This window comes from Lynx canadensis, chromosome A1 (assembly GCF_007474595.2).
Source record: "Lynx canadensis isolate LIC74 chromosome A1, mLynCan4.pri.v2, whole genome shotgun sequence".
Lineage (NCBI taxonomy): Eukaryota > Metazoa > Chordata > Mammalia > Carnivora > Felidae > Lynx > Lynx canadensis.
In genome coordinates, this window is record NC_044303.2 from 93182257 (window position 1) to 93203725 (window position 21469).

The following is a 21469-nucleotide window of genomic DNA, read 5'->3' on the forward strand; positions in this document are numbered from 1 at the left end:
TCAATGGTAATACCGAATCATGTTGGTGCCATGTTGGTTATAGCATGGATTATTGTTGAGACAGAAATCCAGTGGAAACATTGGATTCAAGCTGTCTGAACTTCAAGGAATATCTCAGTGTGGTTTGTCAGTTGTAGTCCTTATTTATAATGGTGTTCATGGGATTGTTGATAAGGAGCTTATAGATATAATATTTGGTTTTTATTGAACTCAACAGTTAGTGAGACGGGGAAGTATTTGTTTTACTATATGAGGTGCTCTGGTGGTTTAAAGCTAGACACACATTCTCAGAATTCAGGAGTTTCCCAGTGAGGCTGACTGAATTCATTAGTAAATAGTGTCAGTGATATTAACCTTGTCATGTAACAAACAAACAAAAATAGATTTGTTACATAAATAGAAGGAACTCTATCATAATGACGGGAGAGATCTCATGTGATCTTGGTTGGGAAAATCCAACTTGAAATTAGCAATAGACAGATAGGGGCAATTTCATGGTTTATAGAACTGTTACATATTTGGATGTTCTTTGTAGTAACCAGATTTTTTTTAAATTTAGCTTTTGAAAGTCAAAGGTGTATTATATATATTATATTATATATTATTATATATTACATATATTATTATAGATAGATAGATAAAGAAGAAAAATATCTGTGTGAGAATTGTTGCCAAAATAGCAAATCTATAATGCCCCTTCCCCATTTCAATTTTACAGAAGCAATCACTTAAAGTTTATTGAGCCAGGTTTTTGATAACTGCTTTTCATATTTCTAAATGATATTGCTTATTTTGCTACCACTAGATTTTTTTATCTAGATTTTTATGAAAGTTGGGGTTTGAGGGGTTTTTTCACACATGCACACCCCTTTCATGACTCTACCCCCAAAAGGGTAATTGCCATCTTCCCTATACATGCTATAAATGCCAATGATCTACATTCCACACTAACATTATTGAGTATATGATCTGCATTTGTAGTTGAACAGTGTAGTATGTTGTTAGCATTTTGATTTTTATTTTCCAGAAATCACCTCCATTATATAAATGCTCTTCTGCTAGATTCGTGTATATTGAGCAATCTATCAATTTCAGCTTGAAAAACAATTCTTGCTTCTAACTTCCTTGTCCATCATGTTAGGGATGTCCTTTGGCTTCTTTATATGCGGCATATGCTTTATATGCTGTATATGTAAGTCACAAAATAAACTTTTTCTTAAAGTTTATTTTACTTATTTTAAGAGAAAGCATGGGAGGGGCAGAAAGAGGTGGGGGAGGGAGGGAGGGAGGGAGGGGGAGAGAGAGAGAGAGAGAGAGAGAGAGAGAGAGAATCCCAAGTAGGCTCCATGCTCCAACTCACGAACCATGAGATCATGACCTGAGCCGAAGTCAAGAGTCAGACGTTTAACCAACTGAGCCACCCAGGCGCCCCTACTCTTTTTCTGGAACCTCATTTCTCCCTTTGTCTTTACTTATTCCTTCATTTTGGTGGAATTCTTCCTCCAGTAGCTTTTAAGAAAATGTGGGGGAGAGGGAGATTTTTTTCCAGAGCCTACATGTGTATATATGGCCTATCTTGTCTAGTGCTTCTTTGATAACTGGGCTGGGTATGAAACTCTAGATTGGAAATCACTTTCCCTCAGAATATTGAAGTCTTTATTTTCTTGTAGCATCCAGGATCCAACAGTCTGATAGTATTCTCACTTTTTCATGCCCCCCCCCCTTTTTTTCTGGAAGCTTTTAGGATCATTGTTCTACAATTGCATCAGAGTATATCTTGGAGTGAATCTATTTTGGTCTAGAGTACTGAGAATTTAATTCCTGTTCACTCTTGGAATTAGTGTCCTTCAGTTCCTGTAAATTTTCTTGAGTTATTTCATGATTTTTGTTCCTGTGTTTTGTTTTGTGGATAACCTCATTTTTATCTTCCAAACTTTCTATTGGAAATTAATTTCTTTTTAACATATATTGATTTCCAGTGTCTCATTTTTGATCCCTAAATGCCCATTAAAAAAAAATTAGCATCATTCTTTTATTGTTAGAGGCATTGTTTTATTTGCCCAGAGATGTTAATGATAGCTTTTGAAATTTTTTCTCTTTGTATATGCATTGTTTCCCCAAAGATTCACTTTTGTGTTGATTTTGGCTTCTGTTTTTTTTTTTTTTTAATGTTTGTTTATTTTTGAGTGAGAGACAGAGCATGAGTGGGGAAGGGACAGAGAGAGAGGGAGACACAGAATCTGAAGCAGGCTCCAGTCTCTGAGCTGTCAGCACAGAGCCCAATGTGGGGCTTGAACTCATGAGTTGTGAGATCATAACCTGAGCTGAAGCCGACTCTTAGCCGACTGAGCCACCCAGGCACCCCTTGGCTTCTTTTTAGGAGGTTTCCTTAAGTAGTTAGGTAGCCTCAGCTGTTGCTTGTACTTGCCAGTGAGGCACTCAGGATCTGAGTGATGGAAGTGTTTGTGCAAATCCAGAACTCTTGACTGTGGGCTTCACTGCAGGGACGTTTGGGTGGGGGTGGGGTGGGGCACAGAACACCATTTTCAGTATCTTTATGTATTTTCTCTTTCCTGAGCAATCTGACAGGCTCATGGGAAGTTAGTTCTCCTGTCCTACCATGAAGGTGCCAGCCTAGGTGATAGCATTGTGGGAACTGAAAGACAGGGCAGAGAAGAAGGCTCACCTGTTCATCTGTGAACCTTCTCCCTATGGTGCTTGATGCTCTGCAGTCAGCCCACAGATCTTGTGCTTTACCTCTCCTGACAGTAAACCTCCCGGCTTCCGCCAGGGTGGCGAAAAGGCACTATCAGTTGCACAGACTGGAGAAGGGAATGTAGGTGTCTACCCGTGTTTACACAGAATTTGAACCTGTCCTTGCATTTAAAACTCCGTCCTGATCTCCACTTGCAGAGGTACTGGTGCCAAGGATTCCTGAGTATTTGGGGTGGGGGTGAGTGGTTGATTCTCAGAGCCAATATGGCTGCTGCTTCATGTTTCACCACTCCTGGTCTAGTGTTCTCCTTCCTCAAGTCAGGCAGGTCAGTTCTCATGTGGCAGTTGGCTTTTCAGCTCCCTTAATATTGTCTTGTCACTCCTTGCTGTCCTTCTGAGTTTAAGCTTTTTTGTTTGTTTGTTTCTCTTGAAATTATCTACAGTCGTGTTAATGGGATCCAGGGAAAGAGCCTAGGCCAGCACGTTTGTTGACTCCATCCGCTTTTACGAGAAATTCTGTAGTGACTAGGCTTTAACATCAAGTATCTGAATCTGTTTTAGAACTTGTCTTCCTAAGGATGGCATTTGAAGGATTGAAGTTATTTATTTATTTATTCGTTTATTTTTAATGTTTATTTTTCAAAGAGACAGAGACAGAGTGTAAGTGGGGGAGGGGCAGAGAGAGAGGGACAGAATCCAAATCAGACTCCAGGCTCTGAGCTGTCAATATGGAGCCTGACGCCAGGCTTGAACTCACAAGTGGTGAGATCGTGACCTGAGCCAAAGTCAGACACTTAACCGACTGAGCCACCCAGGTGCCCCTAAAGTTTTCTTTTTAAAGAAAAGTAGACTCTTTTATGGTAATGCTTTGTTAGCTAAGAATCAAGGTATTTAGAGGCTTGTGATATTTTCTGGAGCAGATGGGCCTGTAAAGTTTGAAGAATAAGTATGGAAAACGTTGGCTGATAAACCCATTTAGTTTATGAAGATTGCCCTTAGTTAGAAATGACCCATAACAGCATAATAATGTGGGTAAAAGCATAATTTAAAGCTTTTTTAAAGTTTTATTTATTGTGAGAGAGAGAGAGAAGGTGGGAGGGGCAGAGAGAGAGGGAGAGAGAACACCAAGCAAGCTCCACGCTGTCAGCACAGAGCCTGATGTGGGGCTCGAACTGACAAATTGTGAGATCATGACCTGAGCTGAAACTTAACTGACTGAGCCACCCAGGCATCCCCTTTTTTTAAAGCTTTTTTTTTTCATAGTTTAACAGGATATACATCTGTACAAGTGGTTCCCTAGTGCATCTACTCTGCAAAGGGCCAGTGAAATAAAATAGCCTCAAAATTGTGCATGTGCCGTACATGTTCTTTTCAAAAGTGGTCCATCTTAACTGTTGTTAGCTGTTCCTTTACTAAATTCAGAAGGCCTGAGGCAAACTGCGTCACATCTTCTTCGCAGTGTGCATGGTTTTTAACATGCTGAGGTCACTCGGTGACAGACCAGTCCTATGGTCATATCACTAGAAAGTGAAAGTTGCCCATTTCCTATCAAGAATGAGAGTCTGTTGGGACACCTGGGTGGTGCAGTCAATTAAGCATCTGACTTCGGCTCAGGTCATGATCTCACAGCTCGTGAGTTCGAGCCCTGCATTGGCCTCTGTGCTGACAGCTCAGAGCCTGGAGCCTGATTCAGATTCTCTGTCTCCCTCTCTCTCTGCCCCTCCCCACTCAATCTCTGTCTCTCTCTGTCTCTCAAAAATAAATAAACATTAAAAAAAAAATGAGAGCCTGTGGCCTGCAGTTACATAAAGGACACAAAAGTAGTATGTCAGGGAAGGGAGAGAGACCAGACTCGGCCTGGGATGCTGGGATATCATTCCAGTTGTGCCATGGAGGGGCAGTGCGGCCTCAGACCAATCAGCTCACTTCTTCCTGTCTTCATTTCTTTTCTGTAAACAAAATGGATTGGTAAGCTTTCCTCTTCCTTTAAAAAAATTTTTTTTAAGATATATTTATTTTTGAGAGAGAGAGAGAAAGAGAGACAGAGTATGAGTGGGGGAGGGCCAGAGAGAGAGGGAGACAGAGAATCCAAAGCAGGCTCCAGGCTCCAAGCTGTCAGCACAGAGCCCGATGTGGGGCTCAAACTCACAAACTGTGAGATCATGACCTGAGCCCATGTCGGACGCTTCACCACACATGCTTTACCAACCAAGCCACCCAGGAGTCCCGATAAGCTTTCCTCCTCCCAAGGTAACATTTCCTAATTGTGTGAATATGCAAAGGAGAAGAAAATCATTAACCAGCTTTGTGATGGTAGATTTTCCCCACTTTTTTTTTTCATTTGATTTCCCATTCTGCTGTACAAAAATCTCCAGATTGTGACTGGTAAGATACAGAGGGAAAAAAAAAAGAAATTTGCCTTATTTTTTACAAAGTTGATTTTGATACAATGTCACCCACATCTTACACTTCTTAAATGTTTCCTTCCTTCCTTCCTCCCTCTCTCCTTCCCTCCCTCCTTTTGTGAAGTTTGCAATACCTCATACAACACACAGCTCTCCAGTATCCTTGGTTTGAAATTTGGATTTGAATGAACCCCACCAGGCCTGAGTATTCTCTCCATATTAAAGAAGGATTCACACCTAATAGAAATTCTCTTCTTAGTTAATTTGAACTAGTCCAGGAATATTTAAAAAAATTTTTTTTTAATTTTTTTAAATTTATTTTTGAGACTGAGAGAGACAGCTCATGAGCAGGGGAGGGGCAGAGTGAGAGGGAGACACAGAAGCCGAAGCAGGCTCCAGCCTCTGAGCTGTCAGCACAGAGCCTGATGCAGGGCTTGAGCTCATGGACTGTGAGATCATGACCTAAGCTGAAGTCAGACGCTCAACCGACTAAGCCACCCAGGCACCCCAAGAATATTTTTTTAAAAGGAGAGAGCTTTTGAGAGAGAGAGAGAGGGAGAGAGAGAGAGAGAGAGAGAAGAAAATGGCTCTCTAGAGAAGTTTGCTTTGCAGATCTATCCCTCTCCTGCCACTGAGCACAGCACATCTAGAGATTTCTGGAAAATGTTCTGTACTAATGAGGGCATCCTGTAGGAGGCGTCTCTTCCTGGTGATATTACTTATCCTGGCAGATCATGTACCTCTGATTTACCTGTAAGGAATAAAAACTCCTTTTTTCTTTGACTTATCTCCCACCCTTCCTCCCTCCCTCTCACTCTTCTCCCTATCCCCGTCTTTTCAGAAAGGTAGGAAGAAACCGAGTGATAACCATCTGGCATCATTTCTGTAGTCTACATTTGTTAGGAGGAGGCTTCCCTAGACCAGTATCTTTTCTCCCTCTTGTTTTTGCTTTGCCCTTATGTTGGGGCAGATATCAAGCCTGGAAAGAACACTTTTCTAATGACCAACCACGAAGTCACCACTTGAGCTAAAACCAACCCCAGAACACTTTCTGCTAAAACAACCTGGAAAGTGTGGCCTCGTGCTGTTAAGTGATTTCTTGTTCGTGCAGACTTAGGCTGAGGCATTTAATCAAATATTTCAAGAGAACCTTCAGGAACATTTATGTCTTACAGGAAGTCTAAACCCCATCGCTTGGGGCCCCCGAAACTGGGAATTATCCCGTCATGTACTTTTTAAGGGTTCACTGTTTTTATGAAGAGCATAGGTGAGTGTTCAATCCAAAGCGTGCTTCACTGGACACTGTTTTTGAGGAGTGAGACCAGATACTGTGGACCGGGGCTATATTACACAAAGGAAAGTGTCTTGCTGTGTTTCTTGTTTGTTTTGTTTTTAATTTTTTTGTTTATTATTTATTTTTGAGAGAGAGAGAGAGAACAAGTAGGGGGGGGCAGAGAGAGAGGGAGATGCAGAATCTAAAGCAGGCTCCAGGCTCTGAGCTGTCAGCACAGAGCCTGACACGGGGCTTGAACTCACAAAGCGGTAAAATCAGGTAAGGTGACCTGAGCTGAAGTCAGACACTTAATTGACTGAGCCACCCAGGCGCCCCTGTTTTGTGTTTTCTTTTTTCCTGCAAGAGTTCTCAGAGTGCGTAAGATGTACAGGTGCACCAGGACAGTCCAGGGGGAAAAGGGGGCATTTGCTTGGCCACATCTTCTGGGAACCCGCGTTGACATGTCAATAACTGAAGTGTCAGAGAATGAAAGGGGTTTTTACTTTCCGCACAATATTCTTGTCCTTTTTTTTTTTTATATACAGGTTTTATAAATGTGGGGGAGGGGGTCGAGTTTGGGACAGAGAGAAAGGAAGGGTAAAGAATGCGGAGCTAAGAACTCTGGTGGCAGTGTTACCAGGCAGAGAAGCAGACACGAACAATCTGTAATATCGTAGAGATGGTAGGTGCTGTTTGTCACTGGAAACGCTTTGTTCGGTTAAGAAAGACACCAGTGACCCAATAAATACACTGTTCCTATTGATCTGATTGCTCTGTCTCCAGGAGTGTTCAAGAATGCATTAACTAGTATGCATTACTTAAGAGGGAAAGTTTTCTAAAAATGACTTGAGAATGCCTTGCTCTTTTTCAAAGTGGGAAAATTGGACGGGCAAACAAGGGAACTTGTTTTGTATAGCTTCTTGTGAGCTAAAGTGCATTTTAGATGGATTAAGACATTCCTTTCACCACTAAAAACTGTTAAGTGAAAACAGGTTGGGCATTTAATTTTCAAATGATCAAAGACAGCCTGAGGAGCGGAGTTTCAGTTGTGTTGAGAATCGATTATTCGGGATCTTAAAAGCTTGTTTTATTTCTTTTATTAATCAAGTTAGACTTGTCTCTTTTTTAAAAAAAAAAAGCTGTCACTAATAGTCTGCTACATTGCATTTTTTCTAATTGCCTGGAAGATGATTTCTGAAATGCAGCTGAAACCTCTTTTTATTATGACAGTATATTGGGGAATATTACAGACAAGTTGTGTCCCACGGTAAAACTTGATCCAACATAAAACTTCATATAAAATAGCTGCTTTGAACACAAGGATTGGTTATGTCTTCTGATATCAGCATCATGAAGGAGTCGATAAGAAAAGTCCTTTGCACGATGAGAATATCCTATTTTGTAACTACACAGGTTTCCAGACTTTTAGCAGCAATTCATAGAGGATCTATGATCTGGGGTTCCCCTTTCATTGAATGTTTGCCTGAATTCCGTGTCATTTTTGTACATAGGGAGGTAAAACGGATACAGCCTTATTCCTGCATGGTAGCTGTTTACATCTAGGAAATTAATCAGCCTTGTGGTGGTTACTTTTTTGTGACCAGGTGTGAATCTGTTATTCTAAGATCATACATTGCCAACTTCCTCCCTCTAGAGCATGCTTTTTAAATAAAACAGCTTCAGGTTTCAATAGATAATGAACTATTCAGAATGCTTAAATGGTCTGGATTCTAATTTTCAAGTTTCTCATTTCAAAAGAGTTTTTAGTTTGCTTTGTTTTTTATATGCTATAAGCCAGATTTTCAAGAAGGAAGAGATTGATGGCATCTGAGAGTCTCATTTGTTCTATTTATTATTACTATTTTTAATTATTTACCTAGGATCCAGTGCAAGAGAATGTGACATGAGGAGCTACATCTTTGAACACTTGCTCGCTTGCTCGATGGGCCATCCGTGATTTTATTTCATATTCTTTAGGAGATTCTCAGAAAGGTCTACTCTTTTCTAAGCCCTGACCATCAGCGATGGCTCATTTCCTGTTGATTTCCTTAACTTTGAAGCATGTTACTTGTGATCAGGTTTCTTCAGTAGTTGTCAAAGTGATCATAAAAGATCCATTGCAGTGCTGCGGAAGCATCCAACGGGCATCTTGATTGATCACAGTGTATTAGATAATTAGATTATTTCTTACCACTTAAAGCTTCGCCGCTGCTAAGTAAACTCTAAGCATTTCATCAATGGATTTGTAATTTGTGGTTGATGGTAATGTAATACTTTGTAAACTTAGCCTTCCAGAGTCTGATTCATACATACGGATATAGCCTTTTCAGACTCATAAATGAGTCACAACTTTAAAACGGGCCTTTTCAAGTTATAAAAGTCAGCGGTTTGAAAGCATTCATCATCCATCTGTGACTTGCAAAGCATCAGTGCTTGGTATAATGTTTGCCAAATAAATTGGTCATTAAAGTCTTATGGAAAGAAAAGCCAATACTTTGTCAAGCTCAATTTTTTTCATTCTTCCATAGATAGGGTTTTTGTTTTTTGGGTTTCTTTTGTTTTGTTTTGTTTTTTGTCATCTTTTTGTCTGTGTTTGTTTTTGTTTTTGACCTTCTGAGAGAACAATGAGAAATTAATATTTATTGACAAGATGCTTGGAGATCTTGGTTTGAACAGTATGGTTTGAAAATACCAGCAGTGGTTATATTCAAGCAAGAAAAACAAAAGAAACAAGCAAAAAACAAGAAGCCAAAAACAGCTCAGGAATCCAAACTCACTGATCTTGTAATGATTTTTTTAAACTTTTTTTTTTTTTTCAACGTTTATTTATTTTTGGGACAGAGAGAGACAGAGCATGAACGGGGGAGGGGCAGAGAGAGAGGGAGACACAGAATCGGAAACAGGCTCCAGGCTCCGAGCCATCAGCCCAGAGCCTGACCCGGGGCTCGAACTCACGGACCGCGAGATCGTGACCTGGCTGAAGTCGGACGCTTAACCGACTGCGCCACCCAGGCGCCCCATGATCTTATAATGATTTTATTATAGTCCCTCCCCCCACCATCCTGACATTCATGCTGATGTACACATTTAATGGTCTATGGGTCCTGAGTGTCATCTGACTTTGGAAAATCCATACGGTGTATTAGGGTGTGTGTATGCAGTCCTGTGCAGCTTTCTCATGCCCTTGAGCTTCAGAACCACTGTGCCAGATAAAAAGAAAGACCATAAAGTCTAAATGTAGATGCCCTAACATTCAAGCTATTTTGTCTTTAAGAAAATTAATATATTTCTTAGATATTACAGTGAGGCTCTATTGGAGAAAACTCAACTTTTCCCCAGTTGCCTGAAGGAATATGTATGTTATTTTTTCTTTTAATATCCTCTGGGGTGCCCAGGTGGCTCATTCGGTTAAACATCCAGCTCTTGATTTCGGCTCAGGTCATAATCTCACAGTCGTGAGATCAAGTCCTGTGTTGGGCTCAGAGCCTGCTTGAGATTCTCTTTCTCCCTCCCTCTCTGCTCCTTCCCTACTCATGCTCTCTCTCTTTCTCTCTTTAAATAATAAATAAATTTATAATTTTTATTTTTAATGTTACCTTATTACAAAATAACTTTAAATTTTTTTTTTCAACGTTTATTTATTTTTGGGACAGAGAGAGACAGAGCATGAACGGGGGGAGGGGCAGAGAGAGAGGGAGACACAGAATCGGAAACAGGCTCCAGGCTCTGAGCCATCAGCCCAGAGCCTGACACGGGGCTCGAACTCCCGGACCGCGAGATCGTGACCTGGCTGAAGTCGGACGCTTAACCGACTGCGCCACCCAGGCGCCCCCAAAATAACTTTAAAATAGCAAAAGAAATTAGAGAAAAGAAAAGCACCTTTGCATGTAATAAAATATACAAATTTTGCGAATTTCCAGAGCTTGGACAAATCTGCCTTCTATCCTAACAAACTTTCATAGCCTTAGTACATATTAAAGGGCTTGCTTAATGTTATGGTTATTCATTTAAGGAATGAGATGAGTTTTAGAAGTGTATCCCAGAGTTGGTCTTGGGGGTGTAGAGCCCCCAAGAAGACTGCTTGGCTGGACACCCCAGGAAGTCCTGGATGTGCTGTTTCTCTGGTGCTTACCGGCTGGGTAGAGCAGTATCCAATCTTAGCAGTGCTTCCTGAGGTCCCACGAAGGGGAATGCCAGTTCTCAAACTCTCCCACTATGCCACATCCAGCCCTGTCCTGTCCCTGATTCAAAAGCCCATGGATTCATAAATAGTCTGATCACTGCCAAATTCCTAGGGATATTGGAAAAGGCCCAATCTTCAGAAGCCTTAATGTGGCCTGGTGGTGAAGTCAAAGCCGTTTTGAGAACATGGCCATCGTTTAGTACATGCTTGGTGAATACGTGAAGGAATAAAACAAAACAAAACAAAACAAAACACCCTCATGCTGAGTTTCACCATAATTTTTGGCTAACATGTAAGAAGAAAAGAGGATTTTGGTCATTCTTCCGGTTTTTGTTTGTTTTACAACGTTATTGAGGTATAACTTCTCTACCTATTTTAACTGTATATTTCAGTCATCTTTTAGTAAATGTTGAGAGCTATGCAATCATCACCTCTGTTGAGTTTTAAAAGTTTCCTCACCCCGGGGGCACCTGGGTGGCTCGGTCAGTTAAACTCCCTGCTTCAGCTCAGTTCACGATCTCACACTCTGTGAGTTCGAGCCCCACATCAGGCTCTGTGCTGACAGCTCAGAGCCTGGAGCCTGCTTCAGATTCTGTTCTCTCTCTTTCTGCCCCTCCCCCGCTGGCATTCTATCACTCTCCCAGAATAAGAAATAAAGACATAAAAACAATTTAAAAATGAAAAGTTGCCTCACCCCCAAAAGACCCCTTGTTCCCATTTGCTTGAAGTTTCTGCCCTGTTCAGACCCAGACCATCACCAGTACATTGTCTCCATAGATTGGCTTTGCTGAGCCTCTCACCGAGACGGAGTCACATAATGCACAGTTTTTTCTTTTGCCTCACTTAAAGGTTTTTTGATGTTGCTTCCTGCTGTAGCATGTATTACAGTTTGTTCCTTTTTATTGACCTATAGTGTTCTGGTGGTAAGGACATGTCACACTGCATTCACCCACTCACCAGTTGGTACACATTAGAAGGCTTCCTGTTTGGGGGCTGTTGCAAATAGAATCGCTGTGAACTCTTTGCCCAGAGGTCTCTGTGCAAAATGGGTTTTGTTTTTCTTGGGTAGGCATCTAGCAGTGGCCTGTACCATCTTACCTTCCCACCAAAAATCAACCATCTGTGAGGGGTTAATGGGGGAGGGGCAGAGAGAGAGGGAGACACAGAATCCACAGCAGGCTCCAGGCTCTGAGCTGTCAGTACAGAGCCCGACGTGGGGCTCAAACTCTTGAACCGCGAGATCATGACCTGAGGCGAAGACTGACGCTCAACCAACTGAGCCACCCAGGCGCCCCTATTTATATAATCTTATAACCATTCTAGCAAGTGCAAAGTAGTGTTTTACTGTGGTAATTGGCAGTTCTCCACTGACCAATGATGACGAACACCTTTTGTATAATCATCAGACATGTATGTATCTTCTTGGGGAAATGTCTTTTTAAATTGTTTGCCCATTTTCACATTGGATCGTTTATCTTACCATGGCATAAGAGTTTTTGCTATATTCCAGGGCGCCTAGGTGACTCAGTCAGTTAAGCGTTTGATTCTTGATTTCGGCTCATGTCATATTCTCGTGGTTTGTGAGATCGAGCCCCACGTCAGCACAGAGCCTGCTTGGGATTCTCTCTATCCCTCTCTCTGCCCCTCCCCTACTCATGCTCTTTCTCTCTCTCTCAAAAATAAATAAAAAAAAAAACATTAAAAGATCTTTAAAGATTGTTTTCTCTATATTCTGATTACCGGTCCTTTCTCAGATATGTGATTTGCACATATTTTCTTCGGCTTGTCTTCTTGTGTTCATTCATGTGTTTTTTGAACACCATATTTTCTGCAGCGACCGTCTTTTCTTGCTCTAAACCACTCTCACATGGCCTCCCAAAGACTGCAAAAAAAGCCAGCTACTCGTACCCAGGGGGCTGTGATGAACTCTTTGAAGAGACTTGACTCCCTTGTTAAGTTTTTCTGCTTTGTATGCTGCTTCTTGCTGCTTTTTGCTACCCTGAAGTCTTGCATTTCTAGTAACCACTATTTTCTAGTAACAGAAAGCCAGGAAGGAGCAAGGGAGATTGTTTATTTAACCCAAGTTAAAAAAATATCTTTCCTGTTCTTGCATTGCTTTGATGATTGTAATAACTAGGAAAGGGGAAGTCTAGAGAGTGTCCGTCCCTTTAATATTTAGGGGGAAGATGTTCCTGACTTGCATCTATTGGGGATATTTAAAATTCCTTTTTTTTGTCCCAGTTAAGGCAATAATTTGCTTTAAACGATCCATAGGTATCTTTGGGACTAAGGGTAAATGGTTGTAACAGGCGGGACCCTGTTTTAGGGATGTAGCTAAAGATTGTTAGAAACCAAGCCCCCCTCCCCTAGTTTGTGTGACCTCACTGGACTTTATGACAGTCCAGTGTCATGGCTTTGGAAGAGTGACGCTCTAGCCATGGGCTGCCTGGCCAGATCCCATTGCTTGATTATCCTTCATAGTATGCTTGGTATCACAGTGACAGGGTATCGTAGTACGACTCACAGGAAAGTGCACCTGGTATCTGACATTCAGTATTCCACAATGGCTCAGAGGCAAGGGATTTTTGAGTAGCCACTCCTAATATCTATTGCTTGTCATAGATTTAATATTCTAAAAGCTTTCTGTGTTACATAAGGAAGACTGTTTTAGTTTACTGAATTGCATTGAATAGTCTAACAGAAGAAGATGCCAATTTAAAATAAATTCTTTGCAGGGGCACCTGGGTGGCTCAGTTGGTTGAGCATCTGAGTCTTGATCTCGGCTCAGGTTCGCGAGTTCAAGCCTTCATTGGGCTCTGCACTGACGGCATAGACCCTGCTTGGGATTCTGTCTCTCCTTCTCTCCTCTGCCCCTCCCCCATTTGCTCTCTCAAAATAAATAAAAAATACTTACATAAATAAAATTTTGCGGGCGTTGTGATATCTAGTGTGGGGCTTTAGAACTACTTATGCAACGTCCATGTAAGGATCATGGTCTGTAAATGTGAAAGCCACAAAATGAGGCAAAAAGTATTCAGATCGGGCTGCCTGGACTTCCAACTTTGGCTCAGGTCATAATCCCACGGTTCGTGAGTTTATGCTCTGTATCAGGCTCATGCTGTCAGCGAGGAGCCTGCCTTGGATCCTCTGTCCCCCTCTCTCTTCCCCTCTCCTGCTCGCACTCTCCCTTTCAAAAACAAACATTAGAAAAAAAAAACACCTTATATTAAAGACATATTCAGATCAACCTGGATTGAAGAAAATATCTTTTGCCAGTGGTCAGAGTGAAAAGTTAAATATAATAACTTTCCGGATTTAAGTAAATGGTTCCCAATATTTCATGTGAGTGGGCACTTTAGTGGTTATAAGCTCTCTGTTTTGAACAAAACCAAACCTGTGTTAGACATCTATGGAGAAGCATCCTGGATCTCCACTTATTATTACTTTGGGGTAATTGTATGCTTTTTTCCCAGAAGTCATTATAAAATTTTTTTTATTATGTTTCTTTATTTTTGAGAGCAGAGAGAGACAGAGCATGAGTGGGGGAGGGGCAGAGAGAGAGGGATACACAGAATTTGAAGCAGGCTCCAGGCCCTGAGCCCCTGGACACAGGGCTGTAACCCACGAACCGTGAGATCATGACCTGAGCTGAAGACTGACACTCAACGAACTGAGCCACCCAGGCGCCCCTGCCCCACCCAGAAGGCATTATAAAATGAAGCATCTAATACAGAAAGATCAGCTTTGGTCAGTAATTTTAATCTGGCTTAGTGGTGGCCAGCTCTTAGAATTTCTGGCTCACTGTGTGTCTGAAAAGGAGTGAGTATTCTTAGATTTCCTACTGTTATTTTTCTCATCTGCCTACTGTGCTTTCTAGTGGTTACTAAGGTGTTTTTATTTTGTATCTTTATATAGGTTCTACAAAGCTCAGGGGTGTCACTTTAAAGTGAGAGGCCACTCTGTCGGGTTTTGCATTCCTGATTAAGGATTCTTCATTTTTTATAATACCAATAGCTTTTGTTTCTCTTCTCATCCACCATTCACCCACTGTATCTTCCTGATTCCTGTTCTTTGAGCCCTACCAAGGCCATTGGCACTTAGAGTGATGTGACAGGTGTTTTGTGTAGGGGTGTGATGATGGATATAGTAAGGGGGATGAAGGTCCATCATAGGCAGGTTTGATGTGGTCTTTGAGAAGAACCAGAAAGACTATTGAAGTCTTTAGTCACTAATATAATATAATATGCTCAAAACCTTCATCTGATGCTGGTTAGGTAAGGAGATGTGTTCTCTCTCCAGTGTCAAGGTATTCATTGAGCATCTATGGTATTTTCCACCCTGTGTAAATGAAGGTATAAAAGTCCCACTTGAACCAAACTCTTCAAGGATAAAAACCATATCTAGTAACATCTTGATCCCCAGAGCACAGAGCCCTTTAGCACCTTGGTCTTGTAAGACCTTATGAGTTTTCTAGTTCTCTCAGATCAAGACCAACAACAACTATCATCACTCCATGAGGACTTGTGAGGGAAATGTTTCTGCACAAATGTGTGCCCATCAGTCAGAACTATAGAGGGCTGATGAGTAACGCTCCATGAGTGACTTCACGTAGTAAGTTTAAACCTCCAAGAAACATAGAGAATACTTCTAATAGGAATAAGGTATGTTAAATATAGAAAAAAAAAAATCTTATGTCTTTATTTTATTATCTTCTAGAAACTGGTTCATTTGTAAGCAGTTAGAGTTTTACTATTTAGTAAGTTAACAAAAGTTAATGAGGAGCTCTGTGTTAATTGAGAAAATATTTTTTTTTCTAGAGAGAGAGCATGAGCAGGGGAGAGGGGCAGAGGGAGACAGAGAGAATCTTAAGCAGGCTCCATGCTCAGTGTGGAGCCCAACACAGGGCTCCATTCATTCCATGACCCTGGGATAAGGACCGGAGCGGAAATCAAGAGTTGGATGCTCAATTGACTGAGCCACCCGGGTCAGTCTGAAGCAGGGGCAAAAATAGCATTTGTTGAGTTTTTTTGTTTTTTTTTTTTTTAACATTGGTATGTAACATTATATAAGTTTCAGGTATGCAACATTAAAATTAGACAATTGTATCTACTACAAAATGATCACTGTGAAAAGTCTAGTTACCATTCATTACCATACAATTGACCCCCTTCACCCATTTCATACACCCCACATCCCCCTTCCCCTCTGGTAACCGTCAACCTGTTCTCTGTATTTATGAGTTGGTTTCTATATTGTTTTGTCTGTTCATTTTTTTGGGTCCTTTTTAGATTCCACATATTAGTGAAGTTATATGGTATTTGTCTTTCTGCATCTGTTTTATTTTACTTAGCATAGTATCCTTAAGGCCCCTCCATGTTGTTACAAATGTCAATATTTCCTTCTTGTTTATGGCTGTGGACTACTCCATATACCACCTCCTTTATCCTTTCATCTGTTGATGGACGCTTCCATCTGTTGATGGACACTTACTTTCCATATCATGGACACTTTGTAAATAATGCTGCAGTGAATATAGGGGTGCATACATCTTTTCAAATTAGTGTTTTAATATTCTTCAAATAACTACCCTGAAGTGGGATAGCTGCAGCATATGGTAGATCTGTTCTTAATTTTTTGAAGATCCTCCATATTGTTTTCCAGAATGGCTGCACCTGTTGACATTCCCACACACAGTGTATGAGGGTTCCCTTTTCTCCATATGCTCTCAATACTTATTTCTTGTCTTTTTGATCCTAGCCATTCTAACAGGTGGGAAGTGACATCTCATTGTGGTTTTGATTTGCATTCCCCTAATAGTGAGGTTGAACATCTTTTCATGTCCCTGTTGGGCATCTCTATGTCTTATTTGGAAAAATGTCTATTCAGATCCTCTTCCCACTTTTGTTTTTTAAAGTTTCTTTGAGAGAGAGAGAGAGAGAGAGAGAGAGAGTAGGGGAAGGGCGGAGCAAGAGAGAGAGAGAGAATCCCAAGCAGGCATCACTTTATCAGTGCAGAGCTCAATCTCACAAACCATGAAATCATCACCTGAAGCCAAAATCAAGAGTTGGAGGCTTAACCGACTAAGCCAGATGGGCACCCCTGTGCCCACCTTTTTAATCTCTTTTTAAAATCATTGAGTTTTATGAGTTCTTTATACATTTTATATATTAACCGTTTCTTGGATATATGATTTGCAAGTATCTTCTCTCATTCAGTAGGTTCACTTTTCATTTTGATAATGGTTTCCTTCACTGTACACACACTTTTTTAGTTTGAAGTAGTCCCATTTGATGATTATGACTTTTGTCTCCTTCGTTTTGGAGTTAGATCCACAAACATATCACAAAGACAGATGTCAAGCGGCTTACTGCCTACGTTTTCTTCTAGGAATTTATTGTTATTGGGTCTTACCTTTAAGTCTTTAACCATTTTGAGTTAATTTTTGTGTATGGTGTAAGGTAGTTGTCCAGTTTCATTCTTTTCCATGTGGCTGTAAGGTTTTCCCAGAACCATTTGTTGAAGGGATTGTCCCTTCTGTATTTTATGTTCTTGGCTCCTTTGTCATAAATTACTTGTTAATACCTCTGGCTTTATTCTTCTTTCTCAAGATTGCTTTGGCTATTTGGGATCTTTTGAGGTTTCATTAAATTTTAGAATTGTTTTAGTTCTGTGAAAAATGTCATTGGATTTTAATATGGATTGCATTGGCTCTGTAGATTGCTTTGGGTAGTATGAACATTTAACAATATTGATTCTTGTAGTTCATGAGCATTGTATAGCTTTCCAATTATTTGTGTTTTCAATTTCTTTCATCAGTGTCTTACAGTTTTCAGTGTACAAATCTTTCACCTCTGTGCTTAAATTCATTCTTCATTCCTGGTATTTTATTCTCTTTGATTCAGTTATAAATAGAATTGCTGTCTTAATTTTTACTTTCTGATAGTTCATATATAAACTATAAACATATAAATACATATAAACATATATATATATTAGTGTACAGAAATGCCACAGATTTCTGTTTAATGATTTTATGCCCTGCAGCTTTACTGAATTCATTTCTTCTAACATTTTTTTCTGATGGAGACTTCAGGGTTTCTATATATAATATCCTGTCATCTGCACGTAGTGGCAGTTTCACTTCTTCCTTTCCAATTTTGATGCCTTTTATCTCCTTTTCTTGCCTTACTGCTTTGACTACTTGCTCAATTTTTGAAGACTGCAGGCACATTGGTCTTGGGAATTTGAAACCTTCATAATGTGGTAGACGGACAGGCAGAAGGCCTCACAGAAATTGACAGACATGGTATAGCATTGCTTCAAATGCTTTTCAGTGTTCAGCCTGGTAATGTTTTCATTTACTCCATCAGAGCACACAGACTTCTGATGGAGTATCTGTCTTTCATCTCATGTATTGCTTTATGGGCTTTCAGCATCTGTGTGGTTACAGCCACTGACTGGGATTTGCAAAGGGAAGGCAGAGGGAACCCCATCCTGAGGCAACACTCGGATAGAGCTCCACAGTACAGAGAAACATGCAGATGATATGAGTGCCCCAAAAGCATCATTCCATCTTTTCTTTCTCAAAATCTACTGTTCGAAGATCACTGCTGTTGTCCCCCCTGGCACTCAGCTTGGGTCCCACAGTGTGTTTAATGTCATGGGTACTTCCTGAAAGTCTCATTAACAGTAATGTGCAACTTAACATCACTCCTTCTGGAAATGCACACAGCAAGTGTGCTAAACTTGAACTAATGCTAAACAGGAACTACTTCCTCTGTCCACCTAAAGTGAATGCAGCAAGATATGAAAGAAAGGCTCTGATCTATTGGACGATCCTGGGCTCTGACCTCACTGACTTTGGGTAACATCATGGTCCAAAGAACTTCTGAGAATTCTGAACATGGCCTTCCGAAAAAGAACAACATGGGTTTCACACCATACAGTCGTATCTTCAAGTAACCACAGCACTGTAGCGATCCAAGCAGGCTCTTTGAAAGATAACATAAGAAGTTTTTCATGGCATTTTCTCCAGTTTTATTTTTTATTAAACAATTTATCTGGCTTGGTCTTTGTCTTACTATGTGTTTTTTCTTGATCATTTTTTTTGTAGGGACACATATCAGGAAGCACTGAGGAAACAAAATTATTCTTTCCAGTGTACTAAGCTATTTAAAGCAAGGATTCACAAACTATGGATGGCCCATGAGCCAAATTTGGCCCACTTCTTGTTTTTGGACATCCCATGTGCTAAGAACAGTTTTTACCTTTTTAAATAATTTCACAGAAGGGTAGAATATGTGACAAGACCATATGCAGTCTGCAAAGCCTAAAATATTTACTATCCAGCCTTTTCTGGAACAAGTTTGTTGACCCCAATCTTAAAAGTGTCATTATTGTCAGATTTGTTTTAAGCAAAATGTGATACTATAAATTACAAAGAATTCTAATTTTACTTTGAAGTTCAGACAGTAAATGTATATTTGTTGCAGCTTAAATGAGTTTTTTTAATAGCCATTGTGATATATTTAAAGGCTAAATATATAAAGGACTTGGGTGACCAAGGAGGAAACATTGACATTGGCTCAAGTGATAGGTATGAGTGTCATAGGGATGTTACTCACTACCCTAAGCCATACTGAGTAGTTCTAGCTAGAACCCAGTAGAATTCATTTTTTTTTTTTATACATGCTAAACAAGAACTACTTCCTCTGCCCACCTAAAGTGAATGCAGCAAGATATGAAAGAAGGGCTCTGATCTATTGGACGATCCTGGGCTCTGACCTCACTGACTTTGGGCAACATCAGTAGGAACACCAAGTCATTAAGAAATCTAATATAGAGGTTGTGGGGGAGCAGATCTTGGGATGGATTTAAAATGGAAGCTCCCAAAATGTTGTCATCGAACATTGGCAGAATGACTTTCCTTTGACTAGGAAAGCAATCTAAAGTCCTCTTGCAGTGTTATTGTCCCCAACATGGAGGCTGAACTACAGGTAAAGCAATGGCTCCATGCTGCTTATGGTTGGCATTTTCAAGGTGAAACAGCCTTTATATCTGTTACATAATGGAGTATCGTCATAAAATACCACGAATGTCTTGGTCCTGTGGTCACTGCTTCCAAATTCAGTACTGTTTCTATCAAGTCAGTTTCTGTTGCTTAACATGGGAGGAATTGGCCAGCGAGACATTAAAATAATTCCCATTTGATTTTCTTATATGAATCTCTGCTCGGCCCTTTCATGAGCTTTGCTTTATATGTCTCTTAAGCATTACTGCCTTTTCCATCGACATAATGCTCATTCTTCACAAGAGCAGAAGCTATAATTTGGCAAAGATACCAGGTATCTGGGACAATATCGTGGTTGTGGTAACATTTTATATTAAGAAAGCATCCCACATAGCATGGTTCATAGGCTATCCAGAACTTCAGTGGCATTTTTGCCTGATAAGAATTTCATATTGTCACATAACCACACACCCCTCCTCCCTTCCTCATTCCATTATCCTTCAGACTGGCTATAGATTCATCTCCTTTCTGCTGAGCCTGTTCTGGCCTCAGAGGACTGTCATTTCATTGCGCTTCTCAAGCTAGGTAAAAATGATGTTCCCCTTTCCTTCCCCACTGTTTTAGATGGACACATTTTTCATATTTAAGACAGGTGGGATGTGACTAAAAATTGCAATGCGCTTCTTTCCCAAAACAAGTTTATTTTTTGAATGCCAAAGATTTCTGTACCTTTCCGGGACAGCCTTAACCACCTTCCCATCTATTTTGCACATGGCCTTGGATGGTCTTGATTTAAGCATATATTACATTTCCTTTTTATAGATTGTCTTTGCTGGAAAGGAAGAAATTCTGACTTATGGTTAAACTAGTGATCTAACATATATAGGTGAAACTGTAAAAAAGAAGACAAAGAAAGCCAACATGTGGGTTAAGCCTTGTTAAGTTACACTAGATTTTAAAAGGATGTGTTTGCAATTTGCCCACTTTCATTCAAATGAAAATGCATTTTTGGGCACCTGGGTGGCTCAGTGTATTGAACTTCCAACTTCAGTTCAGGTCATGCTCTCATGGTCATGAGTTTGAGCCCTGCATGGAGCTCTCTGCTGTCAGCACAGAGCCCACTTTGGATCCTGTCCCCTCTCTCTCTGCCCCTCCCCGCTCAGGCGTGCACGCGCACACTCTCTCTTTCAAAAATAAATAAAACATTAAAAAAAGGTTTAAAATGCATTTTTTTTGGTATATTTTGCAAGGAAGCACAGCCTTAGAATCACCCTTATGTTTTCCCAGTTTTTCATTGTCAGTTTTTAGTTACTGACACTGTACTAAACCTCTTGCGTTCATCCGTCTTTTCTAAAATGACAGCCAGGCAAGGAGAAAATCTGACTTCATCAGAAAGAGAGCTTGAGCTGCTGTAGCTGGCATCTCCATCTTAAGGAGATGGTTGAGCCTGACTTAGGCTTCCAAAAAACAGAAAAAGGCTGTGTGTGTGTGTGTGTGTGTGTGTGCGTGTGTGTGTGCGCGCGTGCGCGCGCAGGTCTCTTCAGGACTAGAAATGGCTGGGTAATCAAAAATGTATATACATTTATGTATTATAAAATTAAATATACATATAGCATATAAAATATGCATAAAGTTATGTTTATATATCATAATATGTATACATTTATATATATTTATATAAATATAGTTGTATAAATTTCTGTTATATAATACATATTTGTATAAATATAAATTAGTATTTCTATACATATACTTATATGTATTTAATAAATTAAACATTAGATTGCATATACTACATTAGTACATATATTTTAAATATAAATAATATACATAATATGTAATATATAATTAATATATATTATATAATTTATAACATATTATAA

At 40.1% G+C, this 21469-nt stretch overlaps 1 protein-coding gene across 1 annotated transcript in view; it reads left to right on the plus strand.

Annotated features, from left to right (window-relative positions):
* Positions 1-21469, plus strand: part of KCNN2 (potassium calcium-activated channel subfamily N member 2) — a 157138-nt gene that overhangs the window by 46185 nt on the left and 89484 nt on the right. The gene's annotated exons all lie outside the window — the stretch shown is intronic.